A 24,163-nucleotide genomic window follows, 5' to 3' on the forward strand; every position below is an offset into this window, starting at 1 on the left:
GATCCTAACTTCATGATTGCCAGCCAGCAGATACAGCTGAGCTAACCATGATTACACTGACACCCACTTCTTGAAATTTCTCATTTCCCTGCCTCTATTGGGCCCCTGCCCACACCCCCTCCCTACTCTCTCAGTCTCCCTTTGAAAATGCCAGTCAGCTCTGCACAAATTGGGGTGGGCTCAGCTCTTTCCCCAACTGATAGGAGCTACTCGATAAAATCTGTTTCCACCACTTGAAGGTCTCACTTTATCTTTGACACCTGAAGCAACGATTGTGCCTCCTCCTGTGACCACCTAAATCCTGTTGATCTTCAGCCTCTTCTGAAATCCTGTGACTGATCCCACCACCACTGATCTCTGCTCTCAGGGACCCTCCATTTGGACTGCCATTGGGATCACCCAGTTCCAGCTGACGGGCCATCTGAACCTGACTGAGGTGCCAGTTTTCTGTCATTTAGGATTGAATCCAACTGGTTGTTTTCAATACTTCAAGGTAGAAGACACTCTTACTTTATTATTCTCCTTTGTGCCTAGTATAAATGTTACGGAACCAGGCTGGAATGCTGGTGGAAAAACCAAGCGGCACTCAGAGATCTTGGTGTATCAGAGATTTATTTAACACCAGCGGGCTCAGAGGAGACTGTTTCTCCAAAGATCTGAGCGCCGAATGCAAGTGGGGAGGGTAATTTACAGTTGTCAGCTTCCATAAGTGTGGGGGTTTTCGTGAGCGCAGCAAACCAAGGAAGAACCCGGAGGAGTGGTCTCTAAGCTAGAGACCAGAGCTTGTTTTAGTCCCGTTGGCCATCTTTGGCGCAGTATTTTATTCATTTCTCTGACATAAGTACTTACATAGAAAGTACTCAAATACTAACAGGATGAATCGAAATACTGGAAATTGTTGTAGTTTAGTGTAAATTAAAATGCAGACCTCGATCACCTTAATTACAACTTCAATGGGTATGGTTGGTTTTGCATATATTTTAGGATCAGAAAGTAGACTCAACAAGGAAATGAGTTACCAGCAGGGGTGAGGCAATAAAGGAGAGGTGACTGTAGTAAACCAGCTTAGTCCAGAAAATATTAAAGGGAACTCGTTTGTGAAGAAATATGTTTTGAATAGTTGTGAAGCATAGCTCCCAGACTTGGGGTGGGGTCTACCACCTGCTTCTTAATATTCCTTTACTCTCCTATTCTCTTTTTCATCCTTCTGATCACTCCCCACCTATTAAAAAAGAGGATATAGGGGCACCTGGGTGGCTCAGTCAGTTGCGGTTAACCGTCTGACTCTTGATTTTGGCTCAGGTCATGATTTCACGGTTTGTGGGTTCGAGACACACATCGGGCTCTGCACTGGCAGCATGGAGCCTGCTCGGGATTCTCTCTCTCACTCTCTTTCAGCCCCTCCTCTGCTCTCTCTCAAAATAAATAAATAAAATTTTTTTTTAAAGAAGATATAAATCTGTCTCCAGTCCAAACACAAACCCAAGTTATATTCCAAATATTTGCCTATTTCCCTCTAAGCAGTTCTTTGTCCTGTTCTCTCTCATGGTCTTTCTTGTTTCCTATTTCCTGAAGCCATCTATAATTTTTATATCCCCTCGGTAACAATACATGGACATTCACCCCCGGTTTGCAGATGAAGTCACCAAATCAGAGTGCAGTGAGGGTTGCCCGAAGTTACACAATGAACCTGGCCCCACGTGGGGGTAGCCCTGGAGTTTGCAGCCTGTGGCCTGGTGCCTGAGCTGGAACACGGGCACACAAAGGAAGCTGCAGGCACAGCGTTCTGCTGTGGATGGTTACTGAGCTCACATGCATTATCGGGATCTTTTGTTTCCTGTAAGGCCCAGCATTTTCTTTCTCCAGGTCAGGCAGGCCTGTGGGTTTCTCTGCAGTCTCCTCCCCTGCACTTGGAATACAGAAGCTAGAAGATATGCTTTATCTAGACAAGCTTTAAGATTGTGCAAACCAGGAGCACTGGCTGGGGCTCAGTCGGTTAAGCGTCAGACTTAGGCTCTGGTCACAGTCTCACAGCTCATGAGTGTGAGCCCCACGTTTGGCCTGGAGCCTGGAGCCTGGAGCCTCCTTCAGATTCTGTGACTGTGCAGACCAAAAGAGCTGGCATTGGTAATTTGTGTGAGTTTTTTAATCAGCAAAGCCAGGGTTGGGGCAACATCTTTTAGTTGTAATTAATGAATTTAGACCCTGAAAGTGCTTTTGCTTTTGGTTGGGCAAGCCGGCCTTGTGACTATGTTCAATTTGGGGAAGTTCACGTGTTCTTTTGTTATAAAAGAGAAGCTGTCACCAGCTAGACCCTAAGACCTGACCTTTACTGCCCACCTGCTTGTGCCCCCCAAACTTTCTCCCATAATTATCCTTAAGCTCTTCCTTCTAACTAATCTCTGAACACAGGCAAATGGAAGTCAAAATTGCCCCTCCAGCAGTAGTGACTCCTGTGACAAAACCTGCAGCCTGCAGAAGCCACTTAGACCAGTTTAAGCTTTAACCACTGATTTGTACCTGTGCAGATGGACCATGGAGTGACCTGTAGAATGACCAGCAACTACCTCTATTTCATTATAATGCTGAAATCTCTGCCCAAGGAGGAGCACAAGCCTCATTTACATAACACACAATGAATATACAATGAATATGCACATAGGCATGTTTCCTTAAGGTGCATGTGTGACCTTATGCCTGCCCCTATACACGGTGACAAGACTTCCCTATCTACATATTCATCCTAACACTGAATAAAAGGAACCCATCCACCCTTGCTTGTGCAGTTAGACCTCCTTATTATCTACAGATAAAGTTTTCTTTGTGTCACAACTCAACCTGATGCAGTTTGACTCAACAAGGAGCAAACTCACATTGGCTTGGTTACAAAGCTGGGTACTGCAACAGAGTAGTTCATCTTTCCTAATCTTGCCCTCATCAGATCAGTACTACCAGTGGGGTTTGGTTATAGTTTATGTAAATGGTGCTTCTGAGGATGGGGCATTTGGATTTGAAGACTTCCTAACTACCCTGAACTGAGGAGGGTGACTGTAACTGAACTCTTTTGAGTTTGCTCCTTGGTGAATTACAGGTAGACACTACACTGTGGGGGGGGGGGGGAGAGGAGGGTTGTTATACCAAGTAAACTTTATTTGCAGCAATTAAAGAGATCAGGGGAATAACTTCCAAAGCCATAACTCCCTGAGCAGGGGTGAGCAGTTTCCTTTTATTTAGGGTTTAGAATGAATATTCAGAAAGGGGAGCTTTCTCATTGTCTGTAAAGGTTGCACAAGCTTAGAAAACACGAAAGGCATGGTGTGTTAATGAAGCTTGGGCTCCCGCTAGGGCAGAGACTTTAACATTATAGTGAGGCAGAGGTAACTGTCAGAGGAGGGGAAGTGGCTAAGGGCAAGCTCCAAGAGCTAGTATAAATTAGCTGGGGTCTTGGGCTCCTTATCTTGGGAGGGGGCTTTAGGGCCTTGCTTACTTTTGAAATAGCACTGGAAGTTTTAACCACTGATTATTGTCTCTGATACAGTTAGACTATTTTCTTGCCTGGTAGAGACTGTTAGTTTTTGCACTTTCTTTGTTCCCTCAAAGTCCTTAACTGCTGAGGTTTTTGCGTTGTGTGTGTGTGTGTGTGTGTGTGTGTGTGTGTGTGTGTGTAATTCTGACAGCTCCTAGGAAGTTCTGTAGGAAGTGTGCTTGGACAAGTAGGGTATAGATGGGGGGCGGAGGACTTGGGGTGGGGGTTGGGGTGGGGGTGAGGGGATGGGGATAGATGGGGGCCTGAAATGACTTCTTTTGTATCAGAAAAGCTGTGTCTTGACTTTCTTTTACTGGAGACCCCTAACTCCTTCTGCTTACAAAACTGGCTGTTCCTATTTATATAGCACTGTTGAGTTAGCATGGAAAGTCCTGTGTTCTAGGAAACCACTGCCCCAGCACATGAAAAATCCCAGCTTTAGACAATGTATGCTGAAGGTTGGGGAAAATGTATAAATCCATATGGCCAGCCCCCAAGTGTCCCAAAAGCAACACTGCTTTTAGTGTCAAATGGATACAGCATAGATTATCTGTCTTCCAGAGTTGGTGTTGCTGATGTTGGCCGTCATGATTTGCAGTTCACAATAATCGATTATTCATTCCTGTATGACTCTAAGTGATGCAACTGAAGTCTGCAATCTCAGTGTGTCCTAAGTGTTCATTATTTTAAAGAAAGATGGAAGGACACATACAATTGGATTAAGAAATTTAATAACCATCAGTGTTCTATAGTTTTCAGAGTATAGGTCGTTCACCTCTTTGGTTAGGTTTATTCCTAGGTGTCTTGTTACTTTTGGCGTAATTGTAAATGGGATTGTTTTCTTAATTTCTCTTTCTGGTGAAAGAAATTGAAGAAGACACAAACAAATGAAAAGACATTCCATACTCATGGGTTGGAAGAACAAATCTTGTTAAAATATCTATACTACCCAAAGCAATCTACACATTTAATGCAATCCCTATCAAGATACCACCAGCATTTCTTGTAGAGCTAGAACAAACAATCCTAAAATTTGTATGGAACCACAAAAGACCCCAAATAGCCAAAGCAACTTTGAAAAAGCAAAGCAAAACTGGAAGCATCACAATTGCAGACTTCAAGTCATATTACAAAGCTGTAGTCATCAAGACAGTATGGTACTGGCACAAAAATAGACATACATCAATGGAACAGGATAGAAAACCCAGAAATAAACCCAAAACTATATGGTCAATTAATCTTTGACAAAGCAGAAAAGATTATCCAATGGGAAAGGGCAGTCTCTTCAACAAATGGTGTTGGGAAAACTGGACAACAACATGCAAAAGAAAGAAACTGGACCACTTTCTTACACCATACACAAAAATAAACTCAAAATGGATGAAAGGTTAAATATAAGACAGAAAACCATCAAAATCCTAGAGGAGAAAACAGTCGACAACTTCTTTGACCTCAGCCGCAGCAACTTCTTACTAGACACGTCTCTGGAGGCCAGGGAAACAAAAGCAAACGTGAATTATTGGAACCTCATAAGGATAAATAGCTTCTTCACAGTGAAGGAAATAATCAACAAAACTAAAAGGCAACCTATGGAATGGGAGAAGATATTTGCATATGACATATCTGATACAGGGTTAGTATCCAAAATATATAAAGAACTTATCAAATTCAACATCCAAAAACTAAATAATCCAATTAGAAAATGGGCTAAAGACATGATTAGACATTTTTTCCAAAGAAGACATACACATGGCCAGCAGACACATGAAAAGATGCTCAACATCACTTATCAGGGAAATGCAAGTCAAAACTACAATGAGATATCACCTCTCACCTGTTAGAGTGGCTCACCCAAGTTCATTATTCTTCATTATCACTATCCAGTTTTCCCAATACCATTTGCTGAAGACACTGTCTTTTTTCCATTGGATATTCTTTCTTGCTTTGTCAAAGATTCGTTGGCCATACATTTGTGGGTCCATTTCTGGGTTCTCTATTCTGTTCCAATGATCTATGTGTCTGTTTTTGTGCCAGTACCATACTATCTTAATGATAACAGCAGAAACAGACTCTTAATTATAGAATACAAACTGATGGTTACTGGAGGGGAGATGGGTGGAGGGATGGGTTAAATAGGTGATGGGGATTAAGGAGTGCACTTGTTGTGATGAGCACTGGGTAATGCATGGAATTGTTAAATCACTGTATTGTACACCTGAAACTAATATAACACTATGTTAACTAAGTGGAATTAAAATAAAAACTAAGAATAAGAAACTTAATAATCAAAAGAGTACATTCTGCCCAAAGATAGAAAAGAATTTGGGATTGGACATTGCTATAGCTTGAATGTTTGTGCTCCCTCCACCCCCCAGCCCCAGCCAAATTCCAAATTCATGTGTTGATGAAATCTTAATGCCCAGTAGGATGGGACTGGTATGTTGGGCCTTTGGGAGGTGATCAGGTCATGAAGGTGAGTATTCATGAATGAGGTTAGTGTCCTTATAGAAGAGGCTCGAGAGAGTTTTTTTTGCCTCTTCCACCATGTGAGGATATGAGAAGTCTTCAACTAGGAATAGGGCCTTCACCCAACCATTCTGGCACCCTGGTTTGAGACTTCCAAGTTCCAGAACTGTGAGCAATAAATGTTTGTTGTTTATAAGCTACCCAGTCTGTGGTATTTTGTTATAGTTGCTGAACTAAGACAAGTATGGTGAGGAAGGGGATGTGAAGTCATATATGGAGGCTAAATCTCACAACTTGGATTAGATAGCCAAGTCCCTCTAAATCAATCCAAAATTTTATCATCTGCCAAAAACTATATTTTGAAAATAGTGGCTGCTATATTAGCTTGGATTGAATACATGAACACATGCATTATCACACCTTTGATTGCTTTATGAAACTACATAAAATTACAATTCCTGATTCAGAGGTGCCAACTAAAATGTTTTGTGGGTGAGCAAAAGGGGAAATTTGATAACAGATATCTTGGCCCCTTACAATGTGGAACCAATTTTGTCAGGTCTTACTACAGATGCTTTTTATACTAAATCAAAGAGTATGTCAACTCACAGCAACAACAACAAAAATGTTCCCCCTACTTCCTAGTTATTCTGATTTGAACAATGGAGTTTCAAATGGTCTTCTTGACTTATGTGGATATTTTAACAATGCTGCATAAATAAAAAGAACGTTGATATCTTGTCCAAATACAAACTAGATTTTGCTTATTTATGAACATATTTGGCAGATATTGTACATATAATTTTGGCAAATTCCATTCTGTCTATAAACTTCTTGGTAGAGAAAATGAAAAGATGCTACCTCCCAAATATCCTGCACACCATGTATACAAACACCATTAAAAGGGGTGTCATTGGCTTATTGTGATATTTAATGCAAGTTTTGATCATTTTTCAGTTTTCTCAAAATGTGCTACTAATGAAATTTTTGCCTTATAGAAATAGAAGGAGATAGCCTCTTCAGACATGTACCCACAAGACGGCTATCACTGTTGCTGGTCATATATTAATAGAAACAAAAGACTTGATTGACAAACAGCTGGTTTACAAAAACAAGTCTGTAGATACAAAGTGAATTCTATTGAAGAGCTAAGACCTAATTCCTACAAGTCTGAAAACCTTTTCTTCTGGTTTCTGGCCCAGCATGTAAGAAACTGGAAGTTGCCACTCCATCCTAACAAGAAGTAAAAGGCTGACCAAATTGAAAAATCAGCAACTCTTCTTATCCATGGGAGAAGTGAGGTCACAGGGCAAACAGCTGCCCTCAAATTGGAGAGACCCCCATGTGAATACAGGGAATCACAACTTACCTGACCAGAAGCCCGCAAGCATAGTTCGCCATGGGAACAAGTTCCAGAGTAGGGAAACTTCAACTGTAATTGATGAATTCGTGGGAACTCAGTGTGGACAACTCTGAGAGTTAAAAACTTCAAGGGGTATAGTTTCATCAATTGTAATACTCTAGTTGGGAATGGTGATAATGGAGGAGGTAAAGGGTATATGGGAAATCTCCACCTTCCCCTCAATTTTACTTTGAATCTAAAAATGCTCTTAAAAAAAGTCTTAATTAAAAAATTTTACTTTTAAACCGAAGAAGGACCCAATCATTGATGGCTCCATACTTTTGTATATTTTACTTCCAGGATTTTTTTTTTTAATTTTTAATGTTTATTTATCTTTGAGGGAGACACAGCATGAGTGGGGGAGGGGCAGAGAGAGAGGGAGACACAGAATCTGAAGCAGGCTCCAGGCTCCAAGCTAGCAGCAGAGAGTCTGAAGCAGGGCTTGAACTGGTGAGATCATGACCTGAGCTGAAGTTGGCCACTTAATCGATTGAGCCACCCAGGTGCCCCTACTTCTAGGATCTTGACCAGGTTCTCACAGTGAACACTGAGGGAAAATCTCCTTATGTTTCCAGCAGAAGAGGAGAAAAGTCACCTTTTTGAAATAAGCCAGAGCATTCTGTTCTTTTTAACAAGGCTTCTCTCAGGAAAATATATCTACTCAGAGACTAACTGACCTGGGGGAAGGAAAGTACTCAACTCCAGCTCACTCTAGCTATACTATCACATCAAAGGGTAGGAGTTGTGGGTGGAGGGAAGAACTGAGAAGCATATGTGAAGTTCACAGCTGAGGGACACAGTCTCACTAAAACACTAAGACCTATTCATAGGATTGTAGAACACTTAAAAAAAAATCTCACCACTTCTTTTCAAAATCATAATGAAATTCCTAGCTAATCCAGTAAGAAAAGAAAAAATGAAATGTATACAGATTGGGAAGGAAGATATAAACCGTTTTCTATTCACAAATGACTTAATCATATATGTAGAAAATCTGAAAGAATCAACAAAAAAGCCTTGAAACCAATAAGCAATTATAGCAGGGTTGCAGGAATGGAAGATTAATGCACAAAAATCAATTTCTTTCATATATTCCAGTAGTGAATAAGTGGAATTTGAAATTGAAAACACACTACCGTTTACATTAATACCCCCAAAATGAAATACTTAGGTATAAATTTAAGAGACTATGTACAAGATCTATATGAGGAAAACTTCAGAACTTTGATCAAAGAAATCAAAGAAAAATATAAACAGAGAGATATTCCATGTTCATGGATAGGAAGACTCCATATTGTAAAAGATGTTAATTCTTCCCAACTTGACCTGTAAATATAATGCAATCCCAATAAAAACCTCAGCATATTATTTTTGTGGATATTTAAAAAACTGTTTTGAAAGTTTATATAGAGAGGCAAAAGATCCAGAATGGCCAACACAATATTGAAGGAGGAGACAGAGTTGGAGGACTGATACCACCTGACTTTAATACATACAATACATCTACATTAATCAAGATAGTGTTGTATTGGTAAAAGAATAGATGAATAGATCAATGGAACAGAATAGAGAGCTGTGATATTGTGATTTATAATAGGAAATATATATTTGTCTTCCACTGTTCCTGGCACATAGCTCCTAAAACCCTTGTAATTTCCTATATAATAACTATAGGAACATCTTTCATTACGATATTTAGTTTTATTCCCAGTACCCGAAATAACTCCAAAGGATAAAGGTGAAGAAAGTGTCTTTTGTTTTTCTTAATAAGTCCCTTTCAACCACACCAGCGTTTATATTAATGAGATGACTTTTAGAAAGCCCCTAAAGAGGGAGGCTGGTTGCCAGAGGAACCAACCCTGTGGTTACAGGGTTAGAACTTTAAGCCCCACCCTCTGACTAGAGGTTGAATGGGTCACCAATGACCACGGATTTAATCAATCATGCCTATATAACAAAGCCTCCATAAAAATCCCAAAGGACAGCGTTCAAAGAGCTTCTGGGTTGGTGAACACGTGGATGTGATAGGAAAATGTTCCTTCCCTCATACCTTGCTCTATGCATCTCTTCCATCTGGCTATTTCTGAGCTCTATCCTTTTTTTTTTTTTTTAATTTTTTAAATGTTTATTTATTTTCGAGAAAGAGACAGAAGACAGAGTATGAGTGGGGAGAGAGCAGAGAGAGAGGGAAACAATCTGAAGCAGGCTCCAGGCTCTGAGCTGTCAGCACAGAGCCCTATGTGGGCTTGAATTCACGAACCATGAGATCATGACCTGAGCTGAAGTCAGATGCCTAACTGAGCTACCCAGGTGCCCCTAGCTCTATCCTTTTAAATTGGTAAATTTTCTTGAGTTCTGTGAGCCACTCTAGTGTATTAATCAAACCCAAGAAGGGGGTCATGGGAACCTCCAGTTTATAGCCAGTTGGTCAGAAGCATAAATAACAAGGACTTATATTTGGCATCTGAAATGTTTGGTTAAAGGGTTATTCTCATGGCATCGAACACTTAACCTTTGGCATCTAAACTTATCTCTAGGTTAGATGGCGTCAGAATTGAGTTAAATTTTAGGACACCAGTTGGTTTTGCAGAACTGTTTGTGTGGGAAAAGCCCCAACATTTGATGACCAGCAGTGTCAGAAGTGTTGTGAAGAGTAGAGTTTTGAGAGCAGAGGAGAAAAATAGAGTTTCTCTTACAAGAGCCTAGAAGTAGACCCACATAAGTATAATCAACTGTACTGATCTGATCTTTAGCAAAGGAACAAAGACAATACAATGGAGAAAAGATAGTGTCTTCAACAAATGTGCTGGAATAACCGGACATCACATGGAAATAAATGAATCTACATACAGACCTTAAATCCTTCAGTAGAATGAACTCAAAATGAATCACAGACCTAAATGTAAAATACAAAAGTATAAAACTCCTAGAAGATAACATAGAAGAAAATCTAGATGACCCTAGGTTTGGTGATGATGTTTTAGATGCAACACCAAAAGCAGGGAAGCCTTGTACTTTAGACTTTATCCTGAGGAAAAGGAAATCCACTGAATAACTTACATGTTTTATGAGATCATCTTGGGGGTTGAGTGATAAGTGGATCGGACAAAGCAAGACCAAGGGTGGGGAAACAAGTTTGGCGACTGTTGCCAAAGTCTAGATAAGAGGAGGAAGTTCAAGGTAATGGGAAAAGTAGCCCTGGGGCAAAATGAAAAGTTGGGTTTTGAACATGTGGAAGTGCCAGAGTCATCAGATTGAAAACATCAGGGAGCAGTTGGTCTGATGCTTGGAAGGATATATAGGAAGCCAAAAAGGGTGTGGAGAGGAAGCAGAGGGCCTTGTGCAGAGGAGGAAGAGTGGAAGTGAGGTCCTGGAATGGAAGAAATGTGGAAGAAGGGGCAGTGCCTTGTTCTAATGAGTTCAAGAAAGTAATCAAAGGTGTCCTTGGATGGAAGTAACAGACCAGCATGATCCTGAATACAGTCCACATTAGACAGGGAAATGAAGGCCTTCTAGTAAGTTTGGTGGTTATACCTCTTCCAAATACAAGTTATGTTTGTTTTGATCTCACCTTTATGCAGTTCTTCCCACCTGCCTTCTAGTCTTGGCAGGGAATGAACATCAGAGTAAATATCATCCCTTCCATCTCATTATTTAGGATTTCCTTTTGCACATTGACTTACTGAAGGCAGTGATGACTTTTAATTGCTCTGATAACTTCCAAGGATTTTAGCCTTTGCCTTATTTGCCACAGCAGCAGTTTTGTGAAAGCAGCAAACTTGCATCAATACTAGGACTGAGGAAGGATGGGGGCTGTTTCCATCTAGAAATTCACCACTGTATTCTTTTCTGTGTGATACCAGTCAAAACAACTGGTGGAATATTCACTGCCTATCAGTGGTTCTTTTGATAAATTATGAGCTGTGTTCAACGTAAAGATTGCTCAAGAAGTAATTTGTAAGAAAAGACCAGGATCATACTCGGTTTCAATCCTTCCCTAATAGGGCCTGTGACTCCATGTTATCGTTATGGAAAAAGAGCTTTACTGATTAATTAGCTTATTAACATAGAAAGCGTTGCTGTTAAATAGCTACTTTGCATATACCAGGAAATTTTTGCCACATGAGGAGAAACCTTGCATTCTAATACTTCTTTTTTGTCAAAGAAGCAGAGGGTGCTTAGCCGATGTTGCTGTTGAACATCTGCAGTTGACCAAGTGACTAGTCTTTGTGCTATGGCCAAACAGCAGCTAGCTTGGAACTATTAAAACTTTTAATGAAAAGCAAGGATACAGTGATTGTATCCTTTGTTTATAATTCTGTAACTAGAATAAAATATTTATTGTAGTGTGCTGTTTTATCTTATCTTGGAAAATAGGCAATTATGGCAAAAAGCATAATTCTTTAAGGAATAAGGACCAAACAACTTTAAAGAAAAAATATTTGTTATTATAATTTATTGAATATTCAATATACAATATGGCAAATTTTCTGGGATTTAACCCTAGGATATGATTGTTGCTGGTGCTTATTAGTAAAAGGCTCCAGTTCATGCTTATGACTAGTAAAATGTTTTACTGTTGGAGAAGTGGATAAAGTACACCAAAGATGGCTGATTGGACTAAAACAAACTCTGGTCTCTAGCTTAGAGACCCCTCCTCCGGGTTCTTCTTTCTTTGTTTGCTGAGTGCCCGAAAACCAACCCCCCCCCCCCCAAATATGGAGGCTGAAAACTATAAATTACCCTTCTCACTCACATTCAGGGCTCAGATCTTTGGAAAAACAGTCTCCTCTGAGCCCGTCAGTGTTAAATAAATCTCCCAATCCACCAAGGTCTCCAAGTGCCGCTTGGTTTTCCCGCCAGCATTCCAGCCTGATGCCGTAACATTACAAAGTAAAAACACAATGCCATACAAAATGAAATCAAATACTTTATTTAAAAAAAAACATTTTCGAGTTTGTTTTATTCAGTCTAATGACTAACGCAATAAAAACAGATAAACTAGTAATATAAATGGATGCTTTTTTAAAAAAGAGATTTTATTTCTAAGTAGTCTCTACATTCAACCTGGGGCTTAAATTTACAATCTCAAGATCAAGAGTCACATGCTCCACTGACTGAGCCAGCCAGGCACCCCATAATAGGCTGCTTTTCTTTTCTTTTCTTTTTTTAAAGTTTATTTATTTTTGAGAGAGAGACACAGTGTGAGCATGGGCAGGGGAGAGGCAGAGAAAGAAGGAGAGACACAGAACTCGAAGTGGGCTCCAGGCTCTGTGCTGATGGCACACGTAACTCGTAACACAAATGGCCATCAGCACAGAGCCCAATGTGGGGCCTGAACTCACAAACTGTGAGGTCATGACCTGAGCCGAAGTTGGACGCCCAACCAAGTGGGCCACCTAGGCACCTCAATTGGCTGCTTTTATACAGCACATATTGTCCAGTCCACAATATAGTATTAAATGATGGAGCACATTCAATATAACCATTTTTACAGAACTAGGAAATACATTTCTAAGAATAATTGTTACAACCCCATCTGTCATATCCAACTCCAATATTCTAATTCTGAAGCAGATAAAACCAATGACCATCCTCATATGGGCTCACGAGTAAGAGTAGTGTTACCATCAAAATCTGTATTTTTGATCCATTATGAGCATTGAGACGAGCTTCAAATATTCCCAAAGAAAGAAGCACAGTGGATGTTAATTCCACAATAGCGAGTGCTCCATTCAAAACTATCTCATCCCAGGAATTAAATAAGGTCAGTCACATTCATTGGCATTTCCTCCACTGTGCTACTGTAGAAAGTCTGAATGTCACAAAGAATCCACTTGTCTTCTTCAATGTTTATGGCCACAGCTTTCCTCCCAAATCAGCCTCCACTGCCAATTCTGAACAAACAAAAATTATTAATCAGAATATTGCTTATCAAGTACAATATGAACTACTAACAATATGAGCTACTTGTTAACCATCAGTGGCTGTTTATTTCCCAAGATTATATATAGAGTGATTCTAACTAGATGCCAATTACAATATCTAGAGAGAAAAAGGATTTCTTTTGTAGTTAGTGGAAAGGATTCCTTTGGCTGCAAAATCAGATTCTATCAGGCATCTTAAGCATTATTATTTATAAAGCAGATGACAGTATTGTGTTTGTGGTAGTGGAATTAAAGCCCATACCCAAGAGGGCTAGCCAAGAGCAGTTGTTGGCCTGGGACAGATGTAAACACCACAGACTAAACAAAAAGAACAATTACGTAATTCGTCTTGACACACTTTTGGAACTATAAAGTGCAACTATAAACTCTGGAATGTTAGCTATTGTTTAGGACTGTGCAGTCTAATACAATAGCCAGTAGCTACATGTGGATATTGGAATTAAAATTAAATAAAAATAGAAAATATAGTTAACCGGTTGCATGAACCACACCTCAGTAGCTACGTGGTGGCCTGTCACTTCTGTGTTGGGCAGCACAGATATAGAATATTTTCCTTGCTGTAAAAGTTCTATTGGACAGACTTGGTCTAGGACTTAAAAACTTTTTATAGCGTGTGTGTGGAAGGAACTTCCAAAGATCTGTCATGATAACCCATACTTATCACTGCTTTCTGCTCAGTTCACCTAAGACACCATAACACAGATGGCTGAGATATATGTACCACCATGGCTCTATACCAAAACAGATAATATAGCCAATCAAAAATGCCGTGGCTGGAGCAATTTAAAATATCAAATAACCGGAACAAGAAAAAAACAAATATGGAAATACTGACTCGCTCTTTGTCCAAACTACATGTTGTTTCACTCGTGAAACCATGTCCTAAATTAGGCCAGTGCCATCTCTGAGCACCATCTCATCATCTATTCTTGTTGACTACTACATTTTGTCTTTCTTTTTTATTTTAATGATTGATTTTTTAAAACAAAAGTTTATTCTTAAATGTACAACAGGATCTAAGACACTCCATTCTAGCTATCGGTAGCAACAGGGTTATGACAGGGAATCCAGATGTTTAAACAGGAATGGAATTAAGGATTACCATTGCCTCAGGCACAAGGAACAGTTTACTTTTTGCCAGATTTCTTAATTCTGCCTGTGACCAGGGGGCCTTTCCCTGCGGCCTGGTCTTGGCCTTTTAGCTCCTAGAGTTTCTTCTGCTCCTCTTTTGGCTCCTGCTTGAACGCCTTCTGTTGACCACCTCCTCGGCCTATTTCTTGGGCTGCTTCAGGGGCTTCTTCCTGCCCCCTTTGCAGCTGGACATGGTGCCTCTATATCTTTTTAAAGTTATTTTTACATTAGTAGCAAGACATAATTTATTTAGTAATAAAACCACTATACCTAAGCCAGTGTCAATGTAAATTGATACCAGAAAATGCTAACAAAATCCCAATTATAGAGGAATCCCCAAGAAAGCACAAGATATGAATAACACGACTAAAAAAAAGGACTCACGTGTAAGCTAAGGCAGCCGGATCTAACAGCATTGTTGATTTTTCCTTTGAATATCAATTGTACAAAATCCAAAGTCTGGGCTACATTTCACATTTGTTTTTCTACTATGTTCTGATCAACCATGAATCTCTCCAAGTAGAATTTAAATACATCTTACCATGTTACTAGATGATAAGATTGTTTTCCTCATTCATATACCTGATTTTAAAGGTTGTCTGGCTAACAGAATCACACTTGAACAACAACACATAAATTTATTTCACCAGAATAAAGGCAAATACTCAATGAAGATGACAAATATTCAGTTGAGAATACAGTTTCCACAAGTGGTGGGCGGTACATAGTTTATAACCATAGATACCATTGTACATAAAAATCATGAGCCTGAGATCATGGTAGTATACGTTCAAGTTCTGATTCAAACAGCAGCTGCTGCACACTCTTCCAGGCCACAAAACGGTAATGAACCGCATAGAAATCATACAGCTCACTGTGGAGTGTGGGCTTTATTTCCCCACATAGCTTGAGCTGACAAAGACTGCTAAAAATCTTCCCCTCAAAACCAACGTTTGGCAGATAACTATAATTAAATGAGGAACTGAAATACCAGTAAGTTGGCAGTAATCAAAACGTGGTTTGTCCCATACCTGAATTCCTTCCTGATAATGCCTCTTTCTTTCTTTCTTTCTTTCTTTCTTTCTTTCTTTCTTTCTTTCACTGTCACCACCTGCAAAATATTAATAAGACTGAATTCTCAAGAGTCATTCCTCAAGTCAGTGTTTAACTTGGTAGACATGTCTGAGACCACGCATCCCTGGCTGCTAAGCACCAGGGCAGACAGGGCTAGAAAGGTAACAGTTTTATTTTGAGCAGGGGTAAAGACAAGGCAGCACTTTACAGCTACATTGTAACTACATCCTGCATCAGTTTATTAAGGAAGTAATTAGATATTAACTGTGTCTTAACTGGCAATACTAGGGAAGAACTACTCTTACCATATCAGAAACTGAACTTCCTGGCATGCATTTTCTCAGAAGCCAGTCTACCCTCTGTCTTGTGTTCTGAAAAAGTACAGCCTGTGTACTGGTTGGTCTCTTGTATGCCACAAGGAGCATGTAATTCCAACCCCCCCCCCCCCCCACCCCTGGTATTGCAGAGAGGAAAATGTTAATAGAGTCAGAAGAAAAAGCCATTTGATTTCTTACTCTCATCCCTGCCATTGCAAGGGGCAAGTTAGAAGTTCATTCTATTAATTCTACTTAAATACAGATATTATTGTACCAAATTTTAGAACAAAGTATCCTGGACTTAAGAAAGAGATTCAGCTCAGTTTTTCTATTATCTGGTATAGTTGTTTCTCTTCTTTTGTTTACTCTGCTGCTTTATTTATAAATACTAAAACACGGTTACTACTTTCTGTAATTTTAGTACAGAGCTTAAGCAAGAAGGTAAAAAAAAAATTCTGGCCATAATTTTTATGTATATCAACTAGAAAAACATTACCCTCTTTCAAAAATATTATAAAATACTGGTCCTTTCAAGGGTCAATTCTTCCTTCTTCATTAGAAGTTGAAATGGATTTCTCATGAACTTTTTGATAACTTCCAACATATCGATTGACATTAAGGCAGAAAACAACCCAACCTTAAAAGAAAAGAGAGAGATAACTAATTATGTTGACACATCAATTAAGTAGATATAACAGTTTTCGTAATAATACATAGAGAAATGTTTGAGACCAAGCGTCCCTGTCTTACTATAGAATTGAGCTAGACAGAGATTGTAGGAAACAATTGCTTTCAGCAGGGGGAAAGGACAATATAGCACTTCACAGCTATACTGTAACAATTAACCCAACCTGCTAGCTATAGACAAATCACGTGCCCACCTTAATGCTTATATTTAATTTCTGGTAAATCTCATGGATTTGACCTTTAATCCCTTGACTCCACATTTTTATCTGCTTCATCCAAAACAAGCATCTTGACCCATTTTGGAAAGCTAAAAAAACAAATCTTACTTAAATGTGGGTTGTGCATGGGGACTTCCTTCCAAAGACTACATTACGGAAGGGGAGTGTAACTTTATTGGAGAAACCAATGAGGAGTAACTTTATTGGAGAAACCTAACAAACACCACCTCAGCCAGGGGACCAAGGTCAACTCAACAGTAATAATCCTTAATTTAATGAGATGAAAATGGCACTTTACTTCTGTGGTCTTCCTCCCCCAAAACCCATAACCCCAGTCTAATCTTGAGAAAGACATCAAATTCCAATATAAGGACATCCTACTAAATAGCTGACTGATATCTGACTCCTAAAAGCTGTTAAGGTCATCAAAAACAGGGAAAATTTTAGAAACTGTCACAGCCAAGAGGAGCTTAAGGAGACATGAAAATTAAATATAAATTAAATGGGTGGGATACTGGAACCAAAAAAAAAAAGGACATTAGGTAAAAACTAAAGAAATCAGAGTAAATTCTGGACTTCAGTTCACAATAATGTATCAAGGTTGGTTCATTAATTTTAACAAATACCACACTAATGTAAGATATGGGAAACTCCTTACAAAGTATATAGGAACTTTCTAAACTATCTTCTCAATTTTTCTGTAAACCTAAAATGGATCTAAAATATAAAGTTTATCAAAGGAAAGTTCTAGTATCATGTCTAGGAATTCATGCATTTGGCTTAAACAATGAGGCGAATTATTTTCCCTCCTGTACCTCAATATCACCAGTTTAAATATGCCCTAAGTAAAATATGGTGATACTTACAAAGATAGATTCTATTTAACATATCAGACGCTCTCCCTGAAACACCAGTATGTGCTGCTTCAACTGTATTCAAATGCCAGAATTACCATTTGGATCTAAAAGTTAAAGCTTAAATTATTATGTTGTAGAAATACAGGCTCCACCAAACCATTTCTGAAGCACATGGCTAAATGCTGAACTGCTCATATTTAGAATCTTAAGATTCTGGTCTGCAAACAGCTTTTATGCAGCACAACACAGAATCACTTCTAAGCTTACAATGCAGAATAATCAAACTGCTTCATGATAAAATCCCTTTCAGCATCTCATTTTTATTTTTATTTTTTAAAAATGTTTTATTTATTTTTTGAGAGAGAGTGGAAGTGGGGAGGGGCAGAAAGAGAGGGGGGCAGAGGATCCAAAGTGGGCTCTGAGCTGTCAAGCTGACAGCAGCCAGCCCAATGTGGGGCTTGAACTCATGAACTGTGAGATCATGCCCTGAGTGGAAGTCTGATGCTCAACCGGCTGAGCCACCCAGGGGCCCCACAGCATCTCATTTTTGATTATATTTTTGTGCCTTTACAAACTTGAGATCCTCAGCTTCCTAGAGATACCAGTTAGATAATTAAAGAATCCAAACAAACATTTCGTACATTATTCTTCTATGTGCAGGATATGTAAGTAGTGAAACAAGTTCTTTATAGCTCCAAGGCAAATTGTTCTGTTATGTAGTCACTGATTATCAGTTACTTTAAAAATAAACCTTTCCAATGGGAAGTTATGCCATATAGCCTTGATCTTAATAAAGCCTACAGCTTGGTTAAGAAAAGCTTTATTTCATAGCTAGTAACAGTGAATTTTTTTTTAAGCGTGTATTTATCTTGAGAGAAAGGTGGGGGCGAGGGACATAGAGAGAGAGAGAGAGAGAGAGAGAGAGAGAGAGAGAGAGAATCCCAAACAGGCTCTATGCTGTCAGCTCACAGCTGGATGTGGGCTGGATCTCACGAACCATGAGATCAAGACCTGAGCCAGAATCAAGAGTCCGACACTTAACCAAATGAGCCACCCAGGTGCCTGCAGTGAGCTTTGAAAAACAGATAGCATGCAACAGATTTATCACAAACTACAAAGATTCCCAACTAATTACTGATCATTGCAGTTTTCATGTTGCAAAATTGCATTTAGACTTAACAACAATAACACAAAGGGCATGGATTCTGTCTACCCTGAAACAAAGACAGCTTTAGTTTCTCAGGCTGGGGAGATATAGCCCTGCAAACCATCTCTGCAAACCTAGTTCCTGTTTAATTTGAAACAAGAACTCTGGGATGCCTGGGTGGCGCAGTCGGTTGAGTGTCTGACTTTGGCTCAGGTCATGGTCTTGCAGTTTGTCAGTTCAAGCCCCACACCAGGCTCTGTGCTGACAGCTCAGAGCCTGGAGCCTGCTTCGGATTCTGCGTTTCCCTCTCTCTGCCCCTTCCCAGCGCATGCTCTCTCTTTATCTCTCAAAGATGAATAAACTTTAAAAAAAAATTTTGAGACAAAAACTATATGCTTGCATGTGGACAATAATAGAAAAAAAAAGGTTCTGAATGGACCACTTTACACCAAATCTTAAGCTATTCTTCACTTTTGTAAAACCTGAAGTATCTGAAAATTTATGTTCCCCTGGGGGACAGCCATTAACCAATGACTGATGGTGTAGATGTAAATAAACTAGTGCTGGTCTCTTTGGTAAGGACAACCCTGAGGACTGACTACACTGATCTCACAGTCCTTCTGTGGGATGGAGCCACCTCCAGGGCAACACCTGCTTGAGAGTAAAGCTTGCCCGGCCTCCGAATGCACTGAGATGAACACAACATCACTTCTGTGCTTTCTCTTCCCCAAATGGATAGCCTGAATCTATCTGGGGAGAAGTGTCAGAAAACAAACAATGGGGGAATATTCTATTAAAAAACTGTCCTCCATTCTCAATGATTGACACCATCCTCTACTCACATATTTTTAGTACGCAGAGATCTCTATTAAGGATACGAATCCAAAATCACTTCATCATCTAACCTATTAAAATCACGAAAGACGAAGACTGAGGAACTGTTCCAGAATGAAAGAAACCAAAGAGACATAACTACTAAATCCAACATGTGATCCTATATTATATTTTGGACCAGTAAACAAGCCATTTTTTTTTTTGTAAGATGTTCATTAGTTGGACAACTGGTGAAATTCGAATTAGGTCTACAGATTAAATAATATTGAATCAATGTTATTTTTTTTATTTTGATAATTGTATTATGATGTAAGAGAATGCCCTTATTTCTAGATAACACACACTGAAATATTAAGGGGTAAACAGGCATAATGTCAGTAACTTACTGCCAAATGCTTCAAAAAACATTATGTGAGTATATGTGCAATTGTATATATATACAGAGAATAAACAAATGTGTTATAAATAGTAACATTTGAGAAATACAGGTAAAGAATACTGGAATTCTTTGTCCACTTTTGTAACTTTTCTAGAAGTCTAAAATAATTTCAAATTAAAAGTGGAAAATTCAAAATAAGAGTATCAAGCCTATTAACATAATTTACAGAAGAGAAGCCACAGAAGTCTTAAATTGGCAGCTCATTTGTTTTCTTTGTTCTGCACAGTGTTTTAAACCCGAATTAGATGCTTTCTGAGGAAATTTCATATGCAAATCCAAATTTCCACCTTTGCATGAAAAGTCCGCAGATTGTAATCCTATTCCTTATCCTTTGGTGGCAACTAATGAGTGGCAACTCATAAGTCTGTAGGTAAACAAACATTCAACCATAGGATGGTAAAGCCAAGAGGAAATAACTCATCAGTAAATCATGGGAACTCGAGGGCATCTGAATCTCCAGAGTGTGATTTAGAAGGAGAAACCACAAGCCAGCCAGCTAGGGTCCCCGGGGCACAGCTGTATCTCCAGTCCCAGTGTCCAAGGAAGTGGCTGCAGATATGGAGGGCACAGCCAAGAGGACCATGAGGAGGAGCGAGCAAAATAAATTGGAAGGGATCAGCATAGGATGCAGGAAGACCTAGTGTGTGGGTGAAAGAGACCCATTTCTACAACGTTAGTGGAATAAATTTAGCCTTTATGAATGCAAAGTTCTAATTGGTAATAAAACATAACTGCAGAAAATGGTGTCAAAGAAAGAAAAGCAGGTTTAAGTGAGGCTTCAATAAAAATCCTTGACAATCAGAGGAAACAGAAAAGCATTCTGCACCTTGTGTCATGTCTGAACTTTGAAAGCACTGATACCAGCTTTCTCCTTGAGGATAAGACCCAGAGCTTCCTGCAGAAAGCTTCTCCAGCTGAAGCCCACAGACGGGAAATTGATCACTCTGTTGCTAAATGATGTGTGTGTGATTTCTGGCTTCAAACTCTGGATGGCCTCACAGGTGGAGTAAGAAGCCAGTGTGATGTACAGGCCACAATCTAGGAAGAAGCACATCACAGTCCCTAATGAACGGGAGAATATCATTTTCAGGAAAAACGCTTTAGAGCCTGTGCTCTATTACATTACCATGGGACTACAGGACTCCAAAGTGAACTATGATATGACAAGGATGACACAGGCAGTGGGGCAGAAACATTAATGTTTGCTGGCAGGAAGCTCAGAACACAGGGATTCTATTTCCTCATTAACATTGACATCATTTGCTGAGAATGGCTTGTGAGGGATGTCAGAGGTTTAAAAAGAATGAAGAGAATCTGATACAGCAGTTGCAGAAAATGAAAGAATGAGGAGGCTAGAGAAACGCTATGGGCCTGCTGTGCAGTGCAAAACGACTAGGCAACGTTGACTCCCATGAATTTCTTTTACTATCAAGTCTTCTCAGTGCACAAGTTTCTCCAGCTCTTCTAGGAAGCTTGATGCAGGCACAAAGAAGACAAATAGTTGGATCCATCCACAATTGCAGTTTTCTCGGGTGAATAAATAGCTGGTAATAATTGACAGCATTTATAAACCTTGGGGGTGGAGACTCAGGTTTTTGTTATGATTTTACAAATAATCAAGGATCAGATATGATAAGTGACTCGTTTACAATCACTTGGGTAATAAACGGTGGTTGCTAAGATTAGAACTTCAAACTAATTGTAATTCTACATTTCTCTTTAGGTGGTGGAAAGGTTTTGTAGCTTTTTGAAGGAAAACCAGGAAAAATTCCCAAAGGAATATTAGAGAATAGTCTGCAATTAAACTATTTTAACACTGTAAACACTAAGGAAATAAAACAATATACAAAGAAATAAAAAACTCTTGTGAGGCTTGACCTTTGGCTTTTAAAACATACTAAGTCTACCTTACCATAAATAACCACTGAATGTAAACTTATTTTCTAGCTTTACCCATTACCCTGTAGTTATTTTCTCTCCCATAGTGGTTGGTAATGTTTCTTCTGTTTAAAACACAATGAAAATAAAAATAATATAAAATTATGCATGGGGAACAATGAATGAAACTGATACATAAATATTTTTATTAGCCCAGCTTATAGATATTTGATTTGGTAAAATTGGTATATTACAATCTAAAATACTTGCTTTATCTATTATTGAACAGTACATTTCTTTTCACTGAAACTCAGATATCCATAACATTCTTAATTGTTTGGCCTTTTAAAAATTGAAATAAAAATTTAAAAGTTAAAAATATAGAATGTTATGCCAAAGATTCACTCTAACGGTCAAATGTAATAGCTAATAGCTAAAATTACTTTTGATGTCCCAGGCACTTGACAATCCTATGAAGTGGGTACAATTATTATCATCTTTATTTTAAAGAAGAGGAAACTGAGGCCCAGAGAGATTATATAACTTGCCTACTGCCATCAAAGTGACAGAACTATGCTTTAAACCCAGGTGTGTTTCATTCCAGAATTCGAGCTCTTAGCCTCTACATGCCAAATGCACTTAATCCCTACTTTTATGGCGATGTATGGAATTTTTGCAATACATATGAGTATAACTTTGTCCACTGACATCAAAGCCAAACGATATGCCATTGTGTAGTCATTATAAAGTATACTTTAATCATCACAGAGCAAATCAATATTCCTTGACAGCTTAATACAGTTACTTCTTCCCTAAAATATAAATGCTGTAGAGGAGAACTTGAACATAAACTTATTCTCCAGCCCTCTGAAGGATAAGTTTGCTTTTGTTAACTGGATTAATTCCAACAATAAGAGGAACTGCCCAGGCGTGTTCTTCTGATGAAGGGCAGGAGAACTAAAATGGGTTTTTAAGGTGTTCTGGCCTCATTACCCACTAGTTGCATAACCTTGGGCAAGTCTTCTTCAGGCTTCTTCAGAACTTGGATTACAACAACACTCCCCACACGGGGACTGCTGTGAGAGCACGCTGTAAATGGTTAGGAGGTGTACAAGTATTAGTCTAGTCTAGGTTTGCCAGATAAAAAACATGCTCAGTTCAAAATTTCACTTTATATTGGGGATATATTTATAGGCAAAAATTATTTGTTGATTGAAATTTAAATTTATCCAGTGTCTCGTGTTTTTATTGCCAAATCTGGCATCTCCATGGCGAGGGGAGCATGGAGAACGGCAAGCCTAGCTCCACGGTCCTCCACCCCTCAAATGGAGAAACTGAAGCAGTCAGTGGGCTGAAGGGTGAACGCAGGAAGGGGGAGGAGAGGAAAGGGCTAGGTGTAAGAGGATGCCCTTTCGGGGGCGGGGGTGGGGGGTGGGACTGAAAGCAGATTCCCGGGTCCCTCCAGTCCTCCTCCCCCTCCTCACCTCCCACTGCTCAGGCAGGCCAAACATCCCCCGCCCCTGCGCGGGAAAGCAACCTTTACCTCGGCGGCAGCCGCGGGCTCGGGGGGCGCTCCCCTCCGGTTCCTCTCAGTCGCCATCAGCAGCACCAGCACCACAGAGGCCGTGGCCACGTCCCCGAAGCCCGGCTGCTTGTTGATGTGCGACTGCGTTTCATATGTCACGCAAATCATCCCTCCATTCTTTCTGGAAGTCTCTTGTCCTCCTCTGGCCACCGTCCAGGTCAGAGCCAAGAAATGGACCAATCCAAGCAAGCAATTCAGGAGGGGGCGTCACCGCTAAAGCCAATCACAAAACAGAGCTGCGCTCCGTGGTGGCGATTGGCCAATCGGTTTCTTTGCCCTGTAGGTGGTCTGCCTAGTGGGGAGGTGTCGGCACTGTTGTCAGCCTTCGTAGGACCCCGGGTGTCGGCTAGGTGGGTCCTCCTGTGGTCCGGGGGATTCTTTCTCTCTCGTAGGCTCTAGCACAAGGAACACCCCACGACCTTTAAGCTTTAGAGCCTCTGAGGGGAAGAAGGGAAGGGAGCTGGTTTAGAATATAAAGGGATATGGGCTAAGAATACACAATTTTATGTTTTCAAGAATGTGAAAAACATATACTTACAAAAGCCCTCTTAATCGCCTCAAAACTGAAATCACAGACTTTTTAAATAGACTATTTTTTTCTATAATGGTATTTGAAAATATTGTGAAATAAGTGACACATCACATTGTGTAAGT

The 24,163-nt window shown here is 39.7% G+C and overlaps 1 protein-coding gene, 1 long non-coding RNA gene, 3 other non-coding genes and 1 pseudogene across 7 annotated transcripts in view; 1 reads left to right on the plus strand and 5 right to left on the minus strand.

Moving 5' to 3' along the window:
• Window positions 1-1,441, plus strand: part of KLHL6 (kelch like family member 6) — a 148,201-nt gene extending 146,760 nt beyond the window's left edge. For all 3 annotated transcript variants that reach the window (XR_008297786.1, XR_008297784.1, XR_003420803.2), the window contains exon 9: window positions 368-1,441. The gene's annotated coding sequence lies outside the window, so the exon portion shown is untranslated. The remainder of the gene's footprint in view (window positions 1-367) is intronic.
• A 10,870-nt stretch (window positions 1,442-12,311) lies between these two features.
• Window positions 12,312-17,704, minus strand: LOC106967355 (uncharacterized). The gene is made up of 3 exons (XR_008297787.1): window positions 17,636-17,704; window positions 16,361-16,501; window positions 12,312-13,291 (listed from the first exon to the last, which is right to left on the minus strand). It is a non-coding gene; the product is annotated as an uncharacterized LOC106967355 (long non-coding RNA).
• Window positions 13,298-14,851, minus strand: LOC128310976 (translation machinery-associated protein 7-like; annotated as a pseudogene).
• LOC113600028 (small nucleolar RNA SNORA4) lies at window positions 15,299-15,433 on the minus strand. Its single transcript, XR_003421007.1, has one exon. It is a non-coding gene; the product is annotated as a small nucleolar RNA SNORA4 (small nucleolar RNA).
• LOC113600023 (small nucleolar RNA SNORA63) lies at window positions 15,652-15,781 on the minus strand. Its single transcript, XR_003421002.1, has one exon. It is a non-coding gene; the product is annotated as a small nucleolar RNA SNORA63 (small nucleolar RNA).
• On the minus strand, window positions 16,128-16,307 carry LOC113600039 (small nucleolar RNA SNORA81). The gene has a single exon (XR_003421018.1). It is a non-coding gene; the product is annotated as a small nucleolar RNA SNORA81 (small nucleolar RNA).
• Window positions 17,705-24,163: the final 6,459 nt, after the last annotated feature.

Source organism: Acinonyx jubatus, chromosome C2, assembly GCF_027475565.1.
Source record: "Acinonyx jubatus isolate Ajub_Pintada_27869175 chromosome C2, VMU_Ajub_asm_v1.0, whole genome shotgun sequence".
In the NCBI taxonomy this organism is placed as follows: Eukaryota; Metazoa; Chordata; class Mammalia; order Carnivora; family Felidae; genus Acinonyx; species Acinonyx jubatus.